This window comes from Heptranchias perlo, chromosome 20 (genome assembly GCF_035084215.1).
Source record: "Heptranchias perlo isolate sHepPer1 chromosome 20, sHepPer1.hap1, whole genome shotgun sequence".
NCBI classification, from domain to species: domain Eukaryota; kingdom Metazoa; phylum Chordata; class Chondrichthyes; order Hexanchiformes; family Hexanchidae; genus Heptranchias; species Heptranchias perlo.
The window spans coordinates 28,742,809-28,758,562 of record NC_090344.1 but is presented as its reverse complement, the minus strand read 5'-3'; the positions used below and the strand labels follow the sequence as shown (position 1 = coordinate 28,758,562).

Genomic DNA, 15,754 nt, shown 5'->3' with positions numbered 1-15,754 from the left:
AGCAGCTGTTGGCCAATAGAATACACCAAGTAATGTAATCGCACCTCTATTGTTCCTTAACTCGAACTCAGTACCCAGGAGAAATTCCCTCGTTCCTGAGCACTTTGTATTAAGCAGAAGTTAGCAGCAATCAGTGTTTGTAGTGGGACTGAGAAATGCATGAACAGGCGGCACCCTGTAAAACAGAGCTCCAATATCGGTTTAAATAAAGTCCTGAACTGACAGAGCGGAGGGCAGGTGAGGATTGAATTAAATCCCAATTCACTGAATCTAAAAAAGGTTTAAATAAGTGAATCTGTCAGGAGTGGGATTCCTGAGCTTGTGTGTGAGCTGAAACTGGATCGGTCCCGTTCTGTGAAGAAAAAATGGCAGGCGGCTCCCAGTCCGGGCTCAGGCCGGGACTGGCAGCTCTCCGCTGGGAACGGCTGGATTCGAGAGCGGGACTTCTGCGCTGTTGCTGTTGCTGCTTCCGCCTCTTCGAGTCCCTGTGGCGGTCGGTACCGATCTCCCTCCTATGGATCCGGATCCAGCTGTTTGCCGTAGACCTCGTGGCGCAACGGCAGCGCGTCTGACTCCAGGTTAGTAAAATGCGTGTTCAAATCATGTCGGGTGCATCTCATTTTCGCAACGTTTCAGTGTCACTCTGTTTTATCGCGGGGCAGTCTTTCAGGGATGGTCCATTCACTGTATGTAAAATAATATTTATCATAGAATGAACACACCACAGAAGGAGGCCATTGGACCCATCAATTCCTTACCTGCCTTTTGTAAGAACAATCCCATTGGTCCCATTCCCCGTCCCTTTCCCCGTGGCCCTGCATTTTCCCCTTCAAGTATTTATCAAATTCCTTTTTGAAAGCCACGATTGAATCTGCTTCCACCACCCTTTCAGGCAGCGCATTCCAGATCAGAACTATTCGATGCGTAAAAAAGATTTTCCTCATGTCGCCTTTGGTTCGTTTGCCAATCACCTCAAATCTGTGTCCTCTGGTTCTCGACACTTCCGTCAATGGGAACAGCTTCAATTATTAACTTTATCTAAACCCTTTATGACTTTGAACACTTCGATCAAATCTCCTCTGAACCTTCTCTGTTCTAAGCAGAACAATCCCAGCACGGTGTAAATGCGGTCAATTAGCTCCAATTTATTTATTTTGTAATTAAACAAAACGTGAAAGACTGGTAGGCGATTTGCGAACAAAGCTCGTTGCTTTAAGACAATAAATCCAATCGCTGTGTGGGCGCTGGGTTCAAATCCAACTACTGATATAATTTCCGGCAATGTTCATTTTGACCTGTTCGCAGAAAACCCGCTTGTCGTGCGGTGGGGCAGAGGATGTGAAAGAAGCTGAAAGTGGAAGTGCAGATATTAGTTTGATCACAGTGACTGGACACGTTTCCACAGGTAAGGGCCTCTCACCTTAAGATTCTTTCCAGCAGAGTGGGACAGGTGATCAAAGTGACTGGACTCTCGCGGCGCAATCAGTCAGTGCGCGGTCCTTATATGACAGTGCAGGATCGGGAAATGGAGAGATTGTTGATTCGAGTCTCAGCTAAGTCAAACAATCATTTTGATTGTGAAAATTTCGACCAGAGTTGAAGGAATAATTGGTGTGTTCCAAAATGCATCTACTTATTTGAATTGCCATGTGGTTCCCCCGGACTACTCTGTTGCAAAGGTTAGTATTTTTTTTAATTCGTTCATGGGATGTGGGCGTCGCTGGCGAGGCCAGCATTTATTGCCCATCCCTAATTGCCCTTGAGGAGGTGGTGGTGAGCCGCCTTCTTGAACCGCTGCAGTCCGTGTGGTGACGGTTCTCCCACAGTGCTGTTGGGAAGGGAGTTCCAGGATTTTGACCCAGCGATGAAGGAACGGCGATATATTTCCAAGTCGGGATGGTGTGTGACTTGGAGGGGAACGTGCAGGTGGTGTTGTTCCCATTTGCCTGCTGCTCTTGTCCTTCTAGGTGGTAGAGGTCGCGGGTTTGGGAGGTGCTGTCGAAGAAGCCTTGGCGAGTTGCTACAGTGCATCCTGTGGATGGCACACACTGCAGCCACTGTGCGCCGGTGGTGAAGGGAGTGAATGTTAAGGCTGGTCGATGGGGTGCCAATCAAGCGGGCTGCTTTGTCCTGGATGGTGTCGAGCTTCTTCAGTGTTGTTGGAGCTGCACTCATCCAATCAAGTGGAGAGTATTCATTCACACTCCTGACTTGTGCCTTGTAGATGGTGGAAAGGCTTTGGGGAGTCAGGAGGTGAGTCACTCGCCGCAGAATACCCAGCCTCTGACCTGCTGTTTTAGCCACAGTATTTATATGGCTGATCCAGTTAAGTTTCTGGTCAATGGTGACCCCCAGGATGTTGATGGTGGTGGATTTGGCGATGGTAGTGCCATTGAATGTCAAGGAGAGGTGCTTAGACTCTCTCTTGTTGGATATGGTCATTGCCTGGCACTTGTCTGGCGCGGATGTTACTTGCCACTTATGAGCCCAAACCTGGATGTTGCCCCCGATAGACTTCTCAGGCTTCCTTGAACGGCGATGGCTGATCTACCCTACAACAATAGCACAGAAGGGTAAAGAAAAAAACACTGAGACAGCAGGAAAAGGAAAGGTGCAAACTAGCTGATAAATTCGTAGCTAATGTTTCCACATTCATGGCTCTTCACTCTCATAGTGAATGAAAGCAGCAATTTGAGTAAAGTGTACTTATGGTGGAGTGTAAACTATGACGATGCCGAGTAGGACGACAATGTCGTTTCAGAGTAATTCATTCTGTAAAGTGTTACTTGATAATACAAGTCGTACATTCAAAACAAATTTGATAAAGAGAGGCTAATACTGTTGATATGAAATAATTAGTGTAGAACCTGATATTGCTCTACATCGTATATCGTACAAGAAAGCGAGTTTGGATGGCCATCGTGTTCTGAAAGGATGGCTGATCGGCTGCGTGGCAGCGAAATTTTACAGGGGCTGCACGGCTCTGTTGCCAGTTGATCTTTGGATCTGATTCCCGCTCAGTGAGTTTTACTGGCTCAAATCCCGGATGACCCCTGTTGTGTCCCCGTTTTTGGTCAAAAATCACCAATTGGCTTCTCACATCTTTTCAGCGATGTAAAAGGCAGGTTTGACTTATCTCCAGCAGAGCTTGTTTGAGCACCAGAGGACAGAATGCAGAGGGTTTGTTCACGCAACACACGTTGACGAAATGAAGATAATCTTTCAAGAAGTTGTACAGATTGAACCCGGAACATGAATTTATCCCAATTCAGGCGATCTCATGGGTACAGAATACAAAAAGGTAAAGGAAGCTGCATTGGACTGGAACCAATCCCCGGTTTCCCGCCGGCAGGCGAGGATTCCACACTGAGCCATCAATGCACACACGGCTGCAGGCTGCACGTGTAGCGTTGGATACGTGTCTGGAACATGCAGTTTGACAAAGTTCCTGTGATAAGCCTGCGCAGTCTGCTCGACAGCCGCGTGCTACCTGTGGGTGACCAAACGAGTGGGTCAAGCATGGCCTTGAAATTCACTGGGGGTTCGAAATCACTTCACACCGCCACTGTGAAATGCTCAAATAAATAAGAGCTGTAGTTACCAGGCAGTGTTTACATCTCTCAGAAATAAAGTTATAATCCAGCCCTATGTCCACCTCTAAGATTTCACGACATGCGACGAATTTCCTTTAAGCTGCAGCTTAAATTCTGCTCAATCACAGAATTGGAGATTTATACTATTTTTCTTTTCATGTATCTCTCTATCTCTGTCTGCGTTTCTTCACTTTCGGTGTTGCTCCCTAATGGACTTATCCGGCTTCCTTCAACGGCCAGGTCTGGAAACCCGGGATGGGAAAAGGCTGTCGGTTCTTCGTCCAATTGTTGGATTTCGACGGGATGAGTTTTGCTATTTTCCGTCTCCGTTTTCGGAAAATATAAACCCAGATGGGATTTCCCCTGCTCGGGTCCCGTCAACTTCGAGTAATGGGAATGAACCCGATCTATCACTCGGTCTAAATATCTGTATTCTCATTGCTTAACAATAAAATTACAGTTATTTTGAGGACACATTTTAGAAATTAACACATCACAGACTTATTCGATAACTAGAAACATGTGCGATTAAAGGGCCGGTGGTAACGTGGGCACGTAATTGGCTGAGGGATAGGAGGCAGAGATTAGTGGTGAACGGATGTTTTTCTGACTGGGGAGAAATATGCAGTGGAATCCCCCAGGGGTCGGTATTCGGATTATTGCTTTTCTTGTTGTATATAAATGACTTGGATGTGGGAATAGGGAATACAATTTCGAAGTTTGCGGATGATATAAAAGTTGGCAACGTAGTTAATAATGAGCAAGATAATAGCAGACTTCAGGATGACATCGACAGACTGGTGAAATGGGAAGTCACGTGACAGATTCCATGGATCGGCAGTATAATCTAATTGGAAAAATTTATGGGGGATTCCAATAGCAGAGGGACCTGGGGGTTCATATTCGGAAAACAGGGCAAGTTGATAAGGCGGTTAAGAAAGCGTATGGGATACTTCGCTTTGTAAATAGGGGCATTGAATATAAAAAAAAAGGAAATCATTCTAATCCTGACAAATCATTTCTTCGGCCTCAGCTGAAGTATATTGTACAGATCTGGGCACCACACTTTAGGATGAAAAGGCATTGAAGAGGATCCAGAGCAGGTTGACTGGATGATACCAGTGATGAGGGACTTCAGTTATATGGAGAGATTGGAGAAGCTGGGATTGTTCTCCTTACAGCAGTGATGGTTAACGGGAGACCTAATAGAGGTATTCAAAATAATGAGGGGTTTTGAAAGAGCAAGTAGGGAGTAACTGTTTCCTCTGGCAACTGGGTCGGTAACCGGAGATCACAGCTTTAAAATAATTGACAAAAGAACTAGAGGGGATTTGAGGAGAATTATTTTCACACAGAGGGTTGTTAAGATCAGGAACGCACTTCCATGGGATCATTCAAAAGGCAATTGGACAAAATTGAAGACGATTAATTTGCATGATTATTGGGAAAAATCTGGGGTGTGGGTCTAATTTGGACAGGTCTTCTAAAAAGCCGACACTGGCATGACGGCCGAATGGCCTCCTTCTGTGCTGTAAGATTCTATGATTCGATGATTACCTTCTGAATCATTGCAATTGAAGCTATTCAGTGTTGAGCAACGAAGAAAATTATAACCGTGATATTCTGCTTCTCCATTCCCGAATGAATATCGCAGCTCATAATGTCCAGGCGGGTGTGGGACTGAATGGGGGATAGAGTGCGGAGATTGGGATGGAAGCCCAGCAGAATGAACTTGGTCTCATCAGTTTTTGTTATTTTTCCTTATAGTTGCCCGATGCAGGCGGTGAACCTTTTTCTCGAGAGAGGATCGTCATTTCATTTCAGAAGCAAAAAGGTATCAAGAAAATCGGGAAAAACGCACACAGAATGATTCGGGACTTACAGCACATCCCTTTTAATCAGACACCGACACGGAATGATCCGGACATAAATCATAATTATGGGACGTAAGTTTCTCTTACGTTAACCATAAGATTTACTCTTTTTACAATGACACCAATGTACAATCTGATATTTCGCGACCTTACAATCTCAACACCTTCCTGGAAGGAACTGTTGCTGATTTCAGCAAACAATGCAAAACCCACCGTTTGCCGTTTCGAGAAGGATGGGACATTGACCAGACCTTCTGGGTGCACTGAATGAGAGAAACAAAACTTAAGCATAATAACGACGAGGATGGGATTCGAACCCACGTGTGCAAAGCACAATAAATTAGCAGTCCATCGCCTTAACCTCTCGGCCACCTCGTCGCATACGAAAATATGCGAAACCCCTTTCAAAATGAAAATACTGGCTATGTTGCCAATCTGAAATAAAAACTGCAAATGTGTCTATCCTCAGCAGGTCAGGCAGAATCTTTAGACATAGAAACAGTGTTAACGTTTCAGGTCGATGACCATCACATGAGTATTCCAACTCACTCAACTTGCGCCTTGTCGATGGTTGAACGTCTTTAGAGAGTTAGAAGGTGAGTCACTTGGCGCAGAATATCCAGCCTCTGACCTGCTCTTGTCGCCACAATGTTGCTGCAGCTGGCCCAGTTAAATGTCTGGTTAATGGTGACCACTCGTATGTTGATGGTGGGGGATTCGGCGATGTTAATTCCGAATCCCCACAGAAGAGATTTACTGTAATGATTCCAGGGATGAGGGGCATAAGTTTCATGGATAGATTGGAGAAGCTGGGGTTGTTCTGCTTGGGACAGAGACGGTTCCGAGGAGATTTGATAGAGTTATTCAAAATCATGAATGATGTCGATAGAGAGAAACTGTTCCCATTGGCGGAAGGTTCAAGGACCAGAGAACATCGATTTAAGGTGTTTGGCAAAAGAACCAAAGGTGACATGAGGAAAAACTTTTCTCCACAGCGAGTGTTTAGGATCTGGAATACACCGCCATCGGGGGTGGTGGAGGCAGATTCACTCATGGTCTTCAATAAGGAACTGGATAAGTATTTGAAACGAAAGAGAATAGAGGGCTACAGCGATAGGGTGGGGGAGTGGGTCTGTCTGGGTTGCACTTGCAGAGAGCCGGCACGGAATCGATGTGCCGAATGGCCTCTTTTCGTGCTGTGACCTTTCTTTGATTCTGTTCTATTTGTGGGAGGCGATGCGAAGCGACCGGAGCGTGACGTAAATCGACCTGCTCATGTCCATTCCCTGATAATAAATCCTAGTGTGATGCAAAGAAGAAATTCATAATTATGGTGCATATCTTTTATATTATACTGACTATAGGAGGTACTCGGTTCACCAGGGCACCATTGTGCACATTGATTGATACTTCGCCGAGATCACCCCTTACACTCCCAACACCTCCGTCTAAGAAACAGTTGGGTGGCAATCCAGACTTTGCTGAATTGTGCAAACAGGTTTAAACCAGCAACGCGGAAAAGCACTTCTTATCAAAGAAGGGTTTTTGGTGAGGCGGCCAAAATGAAAGGGTGCACAAATTCTAGCAGCAGTGAGATTCGAACCCACATAATTCAGAGAAGGAAGCCAGCATCTGAGACAGCGCAATTACTCACGCAAATGTTGAACCATTCAGATCTGATGATTCAGGTCATGGAGCTGAAACGTTTCCTCTGGTTCTTTCGCCACAGGTGCTGCCTGACCTGCTCAGCATTTTCTATTTTCATTTTTGTGATTTCACAATGACTGTTTTCCTGAAAACACCCAATTTGACCCAAGGACGCAGCTCACACTTCACTTTCCTCACGCGCTTAAAGTCTGCCGTTTCCGAACTAAATCTCCTCCGCGCCGAGCTTTCAAAGGACCTTTCGCTCACGGTCAATCTCCTGTAATCGACACCTTTTCACCATTGCCGCTCTTCTCATTTCTCCTCATTCCTTTTCAATCGGACATTTCCACAGACCTATTAAGATCAAGCGGAACATTTCCGACCTGACTGCACCGCCCAAATTGCCAAAAGTGCACCTTTCAGCCGTCATTCGCAGCTATGTATCGCCGCCCGTCACTCCCGCACATCAACTGCTCGGGGAAAAGCACCAACGTCCATGAAAACAAAACCCAGTTCTTCAGTTAACATCCCCCGTATCACAAGATACCCCATGGAAATTTCACGGAAAAGTATGCGCTGTACTTCCGAATGCCAGCCCTGCTTTCTTCGAGCTTGTCTCTGGAGCAGACAGGCAGATCAAAATGTATCGACTGGTTTCAAGTCACAAATGAACATTGATGCGAACGGGACATGTGCCCCCGAGAAACAGCAGTCGATGGACAGCAAACTTAAAGGCGTAAGAATGTGAAAGTGAATGTTTGAGTGGGCAAGGCCGCAGTAAAGTCTCAATGAAATAGACCATGATTGTGGAAGTAAGGAAAAGTTGGAAGAAGCGGCGGGTCTGAATTTCGGATCATCCAACAGAGACACATGTGAGAACAAAAACAGGATACAGACAAATGTGCTGGGGCAGAAAGAAAAAGAAAGAAAGAAGAGGAATGGGAGAGAGGGAGGTGAAAGAAAGAAAGAGAGAAAGAAAGATAGAAGGGAGCGAGAAAATCAAGCGTGCAATTCTCACCCCGCAAACGGGCGCTGCTCCCAATCGGCTGCACTTCGCCCCACTGACCCTCATCCCATTCACACCATCCTACAATACACTGTCAATGCTGTGCAGAGAGACAGAGAGTATAAAGGCATGAAGACACACACACCATCCTACAATACACTGTCAATGCTGTGCAGAGAGACAGAGAGTATAAAGGCATGAAGACACACACACCATCCTACAATACACTTTCAATACCCGTGCAGAGAGCCAGAGATACTCACATACTGTCCTACAGTACACATTAAATATCCGTGCAGTGAGTCAGAGAGTATACAGGTACAGAGACACTCACAGCGTCCCACAATACACTTTAAATCATGTGCAGTGAGTCAGAGCGTTTAAAGATATAGAGAAATTCACCTTTTTTTTTCAAAAGTGGCACATCCCAGAAGCAAGAGAGAGCGTGGGTCAGTCTCCCTCTCCTGATAGAGCTGAGGCTTGTCAGTCAAGAGTCCTCTCCTCCGTGTATTGGCCGTGGAGGAAGTGCAGAGTAGATTTAATAGAATACCTTCAGCCTGACGAAGGTTTGGCTGACTGGCCTGTAATTACTTGATCTATCCTATTCTCCCTTTTTGGACAACAATACAACTTTAGCAGTCCTCCAATCCTTCGGCATATCACCTGTAACCAGGGAGGATTGGAAAATTATGGTCAGAGCCTCTGTTATTTCTTTCCTTGCTTCTGTTAACAGCCTGGGATATATTTCCTCGGGGTCTGGAGATTCAGGTGGAGTGATTTGGGGACTTCATTTTCCTCTTTGCAAAGATTTTCAGCGCAGGTCAAGATCACAAGTCTCGGTCCAAATTTGGACGACTTCCGGGTTGAACCTCATATCGTGAATTGTACCCTGACCCCAACGAGCCCAGAAACAAGAACGTGTCTTCAAGTTAACCCGTTACAGACACATTCTATGAGAGGTCTGACTGCACAATGAAAGGGCGCTTCAGAAGAGTCAATCTGATATCCGTTTCCTCCTCATACCTGAACAAATACCAATTCCAAAGTGTCATTTTGTCACTGAATTCCACAAATCAGGTAAAAATAATTAGTTGGATAAGGCACTGCTGGGAGTTGAACCCAGGATCTTCTGTTTACAAGACAGATGCTTTAACCAACTAAGCCACAGCGCCCAGCCATGATAACTTAGCCCTACCTCCTCTCACTAATATCTATCAGCGATACGTTACTGTCTGTTTGGGGTTCAGACCGTTTCATCTTTGTCTGTTTCGCTTGTCCGTTCACCTGTGCATCCCGATGCTGCCTGCATCTCTCTTTGTGTGTCCATCAGTGCGTTGATACAGGGATGATTCCGTGTACTTATGTTTGTTACATTAAATAAATTCCCGGTTTAGACAATTCTCGGTCTGAAAGTGAAGAACTATTGAGACGAACTTTACAGCAAAGTATTGTTTATTTTGGTGCTGAAAATAAAAAAACCGTAAGAGGTCCATACAGGGAAAAGGAGAAAAACCTGTTAGGGAAAATGAGGACAACAGTCAAGATTTTTGCCAGTATATTAAGTGAAAGAAGGGAGGCTTAGAGTAATGTGGGCCGCTTAAAGACAGATGGAGGTGATATTGTAATTGAAAATCATGAAATGTAGAGTTGCTAAATACTTACTTAGCTTCGTTCTTCACAGAAATAAATGAGGCTAACATATCAAAGATATGAGGAAAACTATAAATAAATCAAGGGGATTCAGTATAAGTAAAATAATGACAATGGAGAAAATAATTAGATTAAAGATAGACAAATCTCCAGGACCTGATGGTGACCATCCCAGGGGACTGAGAGGACGAGGTGAGGACATTGTACATGCTTTAGTCATGATCGTTCAAACTCTCTTGATTCAGGAATTGTTCCTTTGATGGAAACAATTTCAATGTCACTCCATTATTTGGGATGGGTAGCAGAGATGATGTTGGAAATTATAGACCCATTAGTCTGACATCCGTTGTGGGGAAGTTGCCAGTATCCGTTGTTAGGGAAAGAAAGATTGAGCACTTGGATAAACATGAATTGATCAGAGAGAGCCAGCATGGATTTGTAAAGGATAAGTCAAGTCTAACAAAACTAGTTGAACTTTATGAAGATGTAACGAACGTGGTAGATAATGGAGTATCCATGGTTGTTAAATGATATTGACTTCCAGAGGTATTCGATAAGGTACCATATAAGAGACTGTTAACGACAATGACAGTGCGTAGAATTTGAGGCAACCTAATGAAATGGGCAGGGAGTTGGTTAGAAGGTGGGAGACAGAGTCCCGGTATATAAATGACGTAGACAAAGGAATAGAGAGCCGTGTATCCAAGTGTGTCGCTGACAACAACATAGGTGTCACAGCGAGTCGTGTAGATGGAAGCATAAAGTTGCCAAGGGAAATTGATAAATTAAGAGAGTTGGCAAAACTGTGGCAGATGGAGTAACATAGAATTACACAGAATGTACATCACGGAAACAGGCAATTCGGCCCAACTTGACAATGCCGGTGTTTATGCTGCAAACAAGGCTCCGCCATCCCCATTTAATCTAACCCTATGAGCAACCCCTTAGATTCCTTTCTCCTCCATTTGTTTTTCTAGCTTCGCTGTAAACGAATCCATGCTATTCGCCTAAACTACTCCTTGTGGGAGCGAATTGAACATTCTAACCACTCTCTGGGTGAATGTGTTCCTCTTGAATGCCATATTGAATTAAATAGTGAATACCTTATATTCATTGCCTCAATGATTTGGAGTCCGCACCTCCACAAATGCAAACACCTTATCTACGTCCAACCTATCAAACCCTTGGATAATCTTAAAGTCCAATATCAGGTCACTGCTCAGCCTTCTCTTTTCTGTACAGAAAAGCCCCAGTCTGTTCAAACTTTCAATATGGAGAAGTGTGAGTTTATCTACTTTGGACTGAAGCAAGACAGGTCAGAGTATTTTCTAAATGGTGAGAAGCTAGGAACTGTGGAGGAGCAGAGAAATTTAGGGGTCCAAGTACAGAAATCGCTCAAAGCCAGTGGAATGGGAGAAAAATTAATTTAAATGTCTCATGGGATGTTGGCCTTTATTTCAAGGAAGCTGGTATTCAAAGGGGGGAAGTATGTTAAAGATAGAAATCTCTGCTGAGACCCCATTTAAAGTATTGCATTCAGTTCTGGGCACCACATCTCAGGAAGGATATATTGGCCTTGGAGGGAGTGCAGCGCAGATTCACCAGAATGATACCGGGGCTAAAATGGTTAAATTATGAAGACAGGTTATGCGGAGGTCGGTCCTCATTTTTCTCTTATGGATCCGGCCCCATCCGTTTACTGTGGACGGGAGCGCGTCTGATACTAAGTCAGTCAGAATCGGATGCAAATCACACAACCGGCACAGCGGCTCTGGAACTGGCGACTGGTTTTACATTGAGTCTTTTTGAAGGTATAGGCTGTACATTGTTTGTCTAATAATAATAATAATAACTTTGAGACAATGAAGGTTTTTTCAGTTATTTCCCATTTCCACCCTCACCAATTTTATACAGTAACATGTAACAATGTTTAAGGGATGTGATGTCCAGTGTTGGTGGAATCAGTGTAATTTAACTTGATACATTGAAGAATCTCTTGTCTATCCCAGGCTTTTACCTTATGTTCAGACCCTCAGCGAGTTTAAAATCGGTCACTCACTGATATAAATAAACCAGGAACAACCCCGAAACCTCAGCGGGTATATTTGTTCCGATAATTAGTGACGGTCCCAATTCCCATTGAAATTCCAATCAGCAAATCCCAGAGGCTGTTTCGGGTTTGACAAACTGTGAAACAGATTGTTTTAAAAGCCGAAAAGATGGAAAACCTGGTGGTTGATACACAGTTTTATACATTATCACTTTCTGTTTCAGATTTACAATTTCTCTTTGTGTGTTGCTGACAGGAGCGGCTATAATAGAGCCCAGTGACTGGGTCATGAGCTGCACTGAGACTGTGTTACAGACCGGCTCGTTGGACCTGCTCATTTCGACTCATCTCATTGTCAGGAAACGGGAAATTACTGAAATTGAGGCTGGTGAATAACTGCTCGAAACACCAATCCTCTCTACCACTGAGGACTGAGTCTTCCGACAAACAGAGATTTTCAATCGTGCAAGTTTCATTCACGTATTCTGCTCTTCGTTTCCCTGATCTGATTGGTGCGCCTTTCCCTTCAATTCACGACTTACAGGAAAAACTCGATTTTACAGTCGATTTTTGGGTCATGACGTACAGTGATATTTCAAATAATTGAAATCGCCCCTTATTAACGCCAATATCGTCACCTACACGTTTGACAAATGCAAAGCGGCTTCAATCGCGGTTTTGCTGACACAACTCGTTCAAAGATACTGTCGGTAATTGGAGGGTCTTTCAAGTCATGACACGAACATAAGAGTTCGCACTTCCCTTTTCCGCAAGACACTTCAGATTCATGTGGAATTATTTCGCTCTGGCGGTTAAATCCGTTCCCTCTTTACGAATCCACGTTTGACCCCGTGTCTTTTAGTATTTTTGATAACCGATACCAAATCGGTTTGCCCCGTATTGTACATTACTTTTTAAATATTACGGATAAGCAGAGCACTTGAGCTGTCACAGCTGTGACATTGACTTTTCTCCCTCTCCTCTCGATCTCACCGGCAACTGTCACGAACCACAATCTTCTGTCACACTTCTCCATCAGAAAGTTCCGAGCCTCGGTTTTCAAATGAAATAACGCCCATCTCTTCAATCTCCGACATCCCAGGGAGAGTTTCCCAGTTTCGTCTCACACTTTCCCCAAATCCTCCTTAAAGTACCATCAAAAATTGTCCTTAAGTTAATAAAAATATAATTAAAAGTTCTTATCTTCTGGGGTTTTGTTTCAGATTCCACGGCTTTTAAAGGTCATTGCGGATATTTATCGAAGCACATCTTGATTGGAGGCTTCTTGGAGAAATTGGAGAAAGATCACGAAGCTCTTGAAGCGCAAGCGGTCAGCGTGCGGCACTTTTATCAGCTTCAGAAATGCCCAAGTTGTGAGTTTCAGCCTCACCGAGAACAGACGAACATTTTACTCCGAACATTTTGACCGGAGTTCAAGGTACAACTGGTCTGTTCCATAACGCATCTACTTCTTAGTGTTCCCATGTGGGCCCTTGTGTTCCTCTGGCCTACCATCTTGCAATAGCAGGTGCCAGTTTGCTTGTTTATAGTGGGAGAGGGGGGCTATAAGCGGCAGTTGATGTGCCAAAGGGCCCGGTCCGAGATCTTGAAATCCAAAGAACCAAACACACAATTCTTTTTTTCGTTTAGCAGATATTCATCGGGTGGAAGTTTAGTGTGGGGAAAATTTGGAAGGGAAATCTGCTGCCTGGTGTCACTGTGTAACTGGTGAAATTATTCAGCTTACAGATGTCGAGAGGCCGTTTCCAGCTCCCGTGTGGGACAAGTTTAGCTTTTGAGCCACTGGGTAAAGTGTTATTTTAATTGGTGCTAACGAATGACAAGACATTTGGCAAAAACAAGAAGAATTGTAAACTCACGAGTTCACTGCCCATGTTTCTTGCATCATGTTCAACAGGAACAAGGATTCTCCTCAACACGTTACTGAAAAATTTATAAAAGGGATCTTCACCTCAGTTCGACGTCTACGAAGGATAATTCAGAGTCCTACCATAAATCTGTATAATGGATCGCTTTTTAATGATGAGCCTGGGGAGCTCAGTCGGTAGACTACTGGACTTCGTTAAAGTGGCCAGTGAGTTGAGTGTGCAGAATTCAAATCCTTATTCAGACAATGAACGTTGAAACAGCTGGCGAGTTCTGTGTTTGCAGCGAAGTAAGAACACTGTGGGACAGATGATGCCTGCGATGTGTTGTCAAAGCTTCGGTGGGAAATTGTTTCCCAGGGATGGGCAGTATTGCGCTGTCTGAGGCGGCATTTGCGGCCTTCCGCCGCAACCTGTGATTGGAGGGAGCGGGGCCGGACAGGCGGCCTGAATGTCGTTGCTGTCGTGGCCTCACTCAATCCGGGAACTGGGGAATATCGAACATCGAAAAACGGATGTGTTTGTTGCCGCGGCTGCAACGCTGTTTCGAACTGTCGTTATTAACCGAGGCAGCTCTTCAGGGTCCTTCAATGATCTCTCACAAATCAACTAAAACCAGTTGCAAAGAGTCGCTTTGAGAGGGGATTTCTGCACAGTCAGGGCAGGAAACTGGAGTGAGGGAGAGACATTTTCGGTATCCGTGTAATGTTTGAGTGTGTGTAGAACTGGACAGAGAAAGGAAAATATACCGGATCTGTATTTTATTCATATTTCACCACAGAGTGAATTCTTGTGTTTTTTCATATTTATTGATTTTTAGTGGATTCCGTTTTGAAAATGTTTCCGCCCGGTTTCGAACCGGGGACCTTTCGCGTGTGAGGCGAACGTGATAGTCACTACACTACGGAAACTCTGCTGTTCAAATGCTTGTAGGAAATGCTCGGAAGATAGTTGCCGTCTTCAAATGTTCTCAGTGCTGGGAGACGGGGCCGGTTCCCCTTCAGGGAATTAAATTTTACAAAATAGTTTGTTGTATCAATTTTGCAAAACTCATCAAACTCAATAAAAAGACGAATAGTTGTTCAAATCGCCATTATATCAACCAATAACTTTCTGTTTCAGACTGACGGAAACCCAACATGTTTTTCATTCATTCATTCACCAGGCTGAATATAGAAAGTTCAGAAGGGAAGTGAAAAAGGAAATGAGGGGCAAAGAGAGAGTGTGAGAATAAACTGGCGGCCAACATAAACTGGCATGTAAACATTAAACGGGCAGTAGGAGCCGTACTCTGAAAAAGGACCATAAAGGAGAGCTATTCATGGAGGCAGAGGAGATGGCCGAGATCCGATATAAATACTTTGTGTACGTCTTCACCAAGGAAGAAGATGCTGCCAGAGTTTCAGTAAAGTTAAATACAGTTGAGATACTGAATGGGCTAAACATTGATAAAGAAGAGGTACTCGGAAGGCTAGCTGTACTTAAAGTGGATAAGTCACCCGGTCCGGATGGGATGCATCGTAGGCTGCTGAGGGAAGTAAGGGTGGAAATAGCAGGAGGTACTGACCATAATCTTACAAACATCCACAGATACGGGGGTGGTGCTAGAGGACTGGAGAATTGCAAACGTTACATTCTTGTTCAAAAAAGGTTGTAAGGATAAAGCCAGCATCTATATGCCAGTCAGTTTAACCTCAATGGTGGGGGAACTTTTAGAAACGATAATCCGGGACAGAATTAACAGACACTTGGACGACTGTGGATTGATTTGGGAAAGCCGGCATGGGTTTGTTGAAGGCAAATCGTGTTTAACTAACATGATAGAGTTTTTTGTTGAGTTAACAGAGAGGGTAGATGAAGGCAACGCAGTTGATGTGGTGCATATGGACTTTCAAAAGGTGTTTGATAAAGTGCCGCACGGTAGGCTTATCAGTAAGATTGAAGTCCATGGATTAAAGGGGGCAGTAGAAACATGGATGCAGAATTAGCTAAGGGACAGGAAGCAGAGAGTAGTGGTGATTGGTTGTTTTTTGGACTGGAGGGAGGTG

General features: G+C 44.4%; 3 non-coding genes across 3 annotated transcripts; all 3 read right to left on the bottom strand.

Moving 5' to 3' along the window:
- Positions 1-5,763: 5,763 nt before the first annotated feature.
- trnas-gcu (transfer RNA serine (anticodon GCU)) lies at positions 5,764-5,845 on the bottom strand. Its single transcript has one exon. It is a non-coding gene; the product is annotated as a tRNA-Ser (tRNA).
- Positions 5,846-9,218: 3,373 nt separating this feature from the next.
- trnat-ugu (transfer RNA threonine (anticodon UGU)) lies at positions 9,219-9,292 on the bottom strand. The gene has a single exon. It is a non-coding gene; the product is annotated as a tRNA-Thr (tRNA).
- Positions 9,293-14,544: 5,252 nt separating this feature from the next.
- On the bottom strand, positions 14,545-14,617 carry trnav-cac (transfer RNA valine (anticodon CAC)). Its single transcript has one exon. It is a non-coding gene; the product is annotated as a tRNA-Val (tRNA).
- Positions 14,618-15,754: the final 1,137 nt, after the last annotated feature.